We start from the raw sequence: 6,076 nt of genomic DNA, 5'->3' as shown, positions 1-6,076 counted from the left end.
CTCTACAACATTCGCAGAGTACGACCCTGCCTCACACAGGAAGCGGCGCAGGTCCTAATCCAGGCACTTGTCATCTCCCGTCTGGATTACTGCAACTCGCTGTTGGCTGGGCTCCCTGCCTGTGCCATTAAACCCCTACAACTCATCCAGAACGCCGCAGCCCGTCTGGTGTTCAACCTTCCCAAGTTCTCTCACGTCACCCCGCTCCTCCGCTCTCTCCACTGGCTTCCAGTTGAAGCTCGCATCCGCTACAAGACCATGGTGATTGCCTACGGAGCTGTGAAGGGAACGGCACCTCCATACCTTCAGGCTCTGATCAGGCCCTACACCCAAACAAGGGCACTGCGTTCATCCACCACTGGCCTGCTGGCCCCCCTACCTCTGAGGAAGCACAGTTCCCGCTCAGCCCAGTCAAAACTGTTCGCTGCTCTGGCACCCCAATGGTGGAACAAGCTCCCTCACGACGCCAGGACAGCGGAGTCAATCACCACCTTCCGGAGACACCTGAAACCCCACCTCTTTAAGGAATACCTAGGATAGGATAAAGCAATCCTTCTAACCCCCCCCCTTAAAAGATTTAGATGCACTATTGTAAAGTGGTTGTTCCACTGGATATCATAAGGTGAATGCACCATTTTGTAAGTCGCTCTGGATAAGAGCGTCTGCTAAATGACTTAAATGTAAATGTAAATGTTATCCTGCTTACAAGTATCCCTGTAACCATGAATAAACAGAATATTCCTAATTTAAATTCATATGGGTTAAATGGAATAGTAACTGAAATATGGACACTGACTGTAGGCCTATACAATTTCACATGTAGCGTAAAATAATATTAACTGCAGTAAAATGATACAACAAATGTTAATTTTGTCTCGGGAACAGGAGTGGAGAAATATGAAATCTTTCTTTCAGCATCACTTGAGAAAATGTGAATGCGTGTCTGTCTTATCTTTGACACTTGTTATGCAAGCAGACAGTATTTCAACCACATAAAACATGCACCCAAGTTTTCTCAGCTTTTCATTTCCTTAAAACTGGTCAAACTGATGACATTTTGGTCCCGTGTGGCTCAGTTGGTAGAGCATGGTGTTTGCAACGCCAGGGTTGTGGGTTCGATTCCCATGGGGGACCAGTACAGAGAAAACATGTATGAAATGTATGCATTCACTACTGTAAGTCGCTCTGGATAAGAGCGTCTGCTAAATGACTAAAATGTAAAACATTTTTGCACAATACCAATATTTCCACTGGTTTTGTGTTTTCTCCCTTGTCCCTAAAGGAAACAGACAGCTTTACAGGTGTTAACTAAACTGAACTAAAATATAAACGAATGTAAAGTGTTGGTCCCATGTTTCATGAGCTGAAATATAAGATCCCAGATGTTTTCCATACGCACAAAATTCTTATTTTTCTCAAATTGTGCACAAATTTGTTACATCCCTGTTAGTGAGCATTTCTCCTTTGCCAAGATAATCCATCCACCTGAAAGGTGTGGCATATTCAGAAGCTGATTAAACAGCATGATCATTACACAGGTGCACCTTATGCTGAGGACAATAAAAGGCCACTCTAAAATGTGCAGTTTTGTCACACAACACAATGCCACAGATGTCTCAAGTTTTGAGGGAGCGTGCAGTTGACATGCTGACTGCAGGAATGTCCACCAGAGCTGTTGCCAGAGAATTGAATGTTCATTTCTCTACCATAAGCCACCTCCAAAGTTGTTTAGAGAATCTGTCAGTACATCCAACCGGCCACACAATCACAGACCATGTGTAACCACGCCAGTCCAGGACCTCCACATTAGGCTTCTTCACCTGTGGGATAATGTGAGACCAGCCACCCTGACAGTTGATGAAACTGTGGGTTTGCACAACTGAAGAATTTCTGAACAAACTGTCAGAAACCATCTCACGGAAGCTCATCTGCGTGCTCGTCGTCCTCACCAGGGTCTTGACCTGACTGCAGTTTGGCATCGTAACCGACTTCATTGGGCAGGTACTCACCTTCAATGGCCACTGGCACGCTGAAGAAGAGTGTGCTCTTCACAGATGAATCCCGAGTTCAACTGTTCCAGGCAGATGTCATGGGCAATCATAAGCTACGGACAGCGAACACAATTGCATTGTATAGATGGCAATTTGAATGAACAGAAATACAGAGACGAGATCCTGAGGCCCATTGTCGTCATTCATCTGCCGCCATCACCTCATGTTTCAGCATGATAAAGCATGGCCCCATGTCGCAAGAATCTTTATACAATTCATGGAAGCTGAAAATGTCCCACTTCTTCCATGGCCTGCATACTCACCAGACATGTCACCCATTGAGCATGTTTGGGATGCTCTGGATGGACATGTAAGACAGCGTGTTCCAGTTCCCGCCAATATCCAGCAACTTTACACAGCCATTGAAGAGGAGTGGGACAACATTCCACAGGCCAGAATCAACAGCCTGATGAACTCTATGCGAAGGAGATGTGTCGCGCTGCATGAGACAAATGGTGGTCACACCAGATACTGACTGCTTTTCTTATTCACGCCCCTACCTTTTTTTAAGTTATCTGTGACCAACAGATGCCTATCTGTATTCCCAGTCATGTGAAATCCATAGATTAGGGCCTAATGAATTTATTTAAATTGAAAAAGCTTTGAAATTGTTGCATGTTGCGTTTATATTTTTGTTCAGTGTAGATTACTTATGCATTCATTCTATCATGTAAAACATTATTCTTGTGAGCACTACTTTATAGTCTTCTGGGGCAACAAGTTATGACAGAAGATAAGCTGCGTGTATCTAACTATAGTTGACAAACAAATGGCCTACCAAATGTCAGAAATTATAATATGGCCTACCAAATGTTGGAAATGATAAGGGACAGATCGCAATTTACTGGGGGATGGGTGTTTTTTTATTGGGCACAGGGGAGGGTAGTATGTTGTTTTTCCACTGGTTTACATTCACTATTTGCAGGTGTTACTATATAATTTCTTCCTTCCTAGACAAATTTCCTCATCTACTTGCATGTGGTTCCCCTATATCAAGGTGTTTTGGTACTTTCCTTATGCACTATGCTTTTCCATGTGCTAACTTTTACTATACCACAGGTCACTATACTTTACCAGTCTAACGGTCTATCCGGCACTCCATCCACCATTCATAGTGACAATTGTGGTAGGTGGATAGTTTGTCCAGATCTGCAATAGGCTAACTAGCAATCATGCCACATATAAAAGCATTTAAAGCTGCATCAATTGTAATATGAATCCACAAGAACAAATAGGCAGTGGAGAGGCCAGGTGCATCATTGTGCATGAAAGAACAGTGAAGGCATGAGACACACAGCTCAAAAAGCTCCCCTATTGATCTTGTTAGGGACACTACAATTATCCTACCTAAACTAGCATAGAACAACACCACAATGCAATGAATACTTGCATTTTATTGTTTTCAAGCGAGTACAAAATTCTACTCTAGGCTGCATTGAAAATGTAATTTGAATAACGACAAAAATGTGGCTACATATGCTCCCGGCAGACCCAGTTATTCAGGAAAGCAGGCCTAGTTATTCAGGAATACTTAACACACACTCTGCCACCTTTCCAATTCGAGCAGCTATTCTTTGCGCATTTGGAACCCAACACTTCAATTTGGGCTAAATATTTATCATTTAACTTTTAAAATGTATTACCTTTTATATGTGTCATAAACACAACCAGTCACCATGTTTTAATCTGATTAGGGTACTTAAAAATTCTCCTGTAGGCCTGAACACGTTCATCCAAAATATAAATTTCACCATTCTCAAAATGGCTTGGCATTAACCAGGTTCCCATCCAACCTTTTTATGAGAGTAAAGTAGCCCACACGTCAGATAAAAAATATTAATGACATCAAGTCAATTTAATGGAAACACAATTCTGATGCGCCAGGGTTCCCCTTAGCCGGTAGGTCAAATTGCCAGCTAATAGCCAGCTGTTAAAATTGTAGCTGGCCATAATGTCCAGGATTGGCTGTCTATTATTGTCTACACCCTGAATTCGCACTTCAGCACCATTCTCTCACGCCTTGAGTGCACGTGTGCCTGCTGCTGAGGAGAGAGAGAGAGTGAGAGAGGAGCCTTGGCCTATACTGTTGAGAGGAAAAATAGTATGCCTATAGTGATAGATAGATAGATTATAGAACTGGTTTTGATGAATAAATAGGCTGACAATGATATACAATAATGATAAAAACATATAAATAAATGTACGTTTAAAAATGACATCCTATCTGAATAGGAAGTGGCACTGTAGCTTACATGTGGCTGCATCAAAGTTCTTCTCATCTAAGTCCTCTACAATATTAAAACTTCAATTAACCTTGTAGTCTACCTACAAGGTTACTCCCACGAAGTATCGTTACCCATCGCGCCACGAAAGCCGCAGCCCTTGTGGAGCAAGGGGAACAACTACTTCAGGTCTCAGAGCGAGTGACGTCACCCACTTGAAACGCTATTAGTGCGCACCACCGCTAACAAACTAGCCATTTCACATCGGTTACATCCGGAGCCTGATGGTTTTCTTTTCTACCTGAAAGTTGCCCACACCTGGTGTCACAGGGGCTTTACGCCATACATTGGTTCTTTTGTCACATAAACTGAAGTAAGGTGAACTATTTGATAAAGGAATTTATATGTTTAAAGTAATGACTAAAGAATTCCACCTTGAAACGTATAAGACTATGTGAAATGTAATAGAATTATAAGACTATGTGATGACTATGTTATGACTCTGAAAACTGATAACAGGAAAAAGGGCCCTTCCAAGGCCTCTCTAATCTGGAGAGGAGAGGAACGGCGAGAAACTGCCAAGGCTGGTAGAAAAGTGGTGTGTGTGTGTGCGTGTGCGTAGGTGGGGGTGAGAGTTATAAAATGACTGTGCATTTTTGACCTCAGAACGTTCTCTGAATAAACTACTACAAACCTTTTGCAGAATCTGAGACTTTGCCTAATTATTATTAAACCCAGGGTCTTACAAACCTCGGGGAATTAGTCAAAGCTTAAATGATTGTTTAGTTATCATCATTGGGATTGAAAATTCTCTTGACACTTTTCAAATTTTAGAAAATAGGAAATGGCAGAGTGATTTCTGCATATTGCAACTTTAATATAGTTGATTCACAGTTTGTTTTGCTATTTTAAGCTGCGGGTGATGATCGTATCTGGTGTGGATGGACAAAATCAACATGCGTGGCCGGTGTGGTCAGCATGTTACGGTACACAGTGAGAGGACAAAGGATTGAAATCCCATCAGACCTTTCATAACAAATCCAAATTGGACAACTTTAAACACAGGATACAATGATCGAAATGAGCCTGTGCTGGTCTATGTTACACGGGCCTAGATTCCATCACTTCAACATTAACCCGTGATAACTGACAACTGCACTGCATATAATGTATTTTGTTTATAAAAAAATTAAAATACATTGTGTATAGATGTCTTTTTGTTGTACCATACAAGCATAACACACTTCTCTAAGTGTCCCATACACCAATACAGAAACATTACCAAGCTGCTATTTTTTTATTTGATGTTATTAAATTGTCACCATATTGTAACTATGTACCTAAAGAAGACTGTTTCATTCCAAACAAATAACAAGTGCCCCGCATCACCCCTGGAAGTTTTGGCTGATGGCATCTCATTTAATAATTACCCGGCTAACATTAAACATTAAGATTTGTTTTGCATATTGGTGCTATAAAATATATATTTTTTAAGTTGAAACTGGACAATTTCAAAGTAAATATAATCTGCTCCATCAAATAACCAGTGCTCTACGTATTGGACTACATTCTCTGTATAGCATAAAATCTTACCCCTTCCTTGTTTCCCTGCCAGAGCTTCTTCCTTTTCTTCTCCTGCTCTGCAAACTTCATGGGTTGACAGTAGAAGGATTGTCATGTAGCCACAGTACAGTTGAAACCCAAGGACAATTTGACATAGCTTGAAATCCAGTCTGTTTAGCCTGAACTCCAGTTGTGCTAACATTCCACCCCTTGACAGTTCTTGTCATGCCAAACAGGACC

Source organism: Salmo salar, chromosome ssa24 (assembly GCF_905237065.1).
Source record: "Salmo salar chromosome ssa24, Ssal_v3.1, whole genome shotgun sequence".
NCBI classification, from domain to species: Eukaryota; Metazoa; Chordata; class Actinopteri; order Salmoniformes; family Salmonidae; genus Salmo; species Salmo salar.
The sequence above is the reverse complement of the archived record's forward strand: the minus strand, read 5'-3'. Positions refer to the sequence as shown.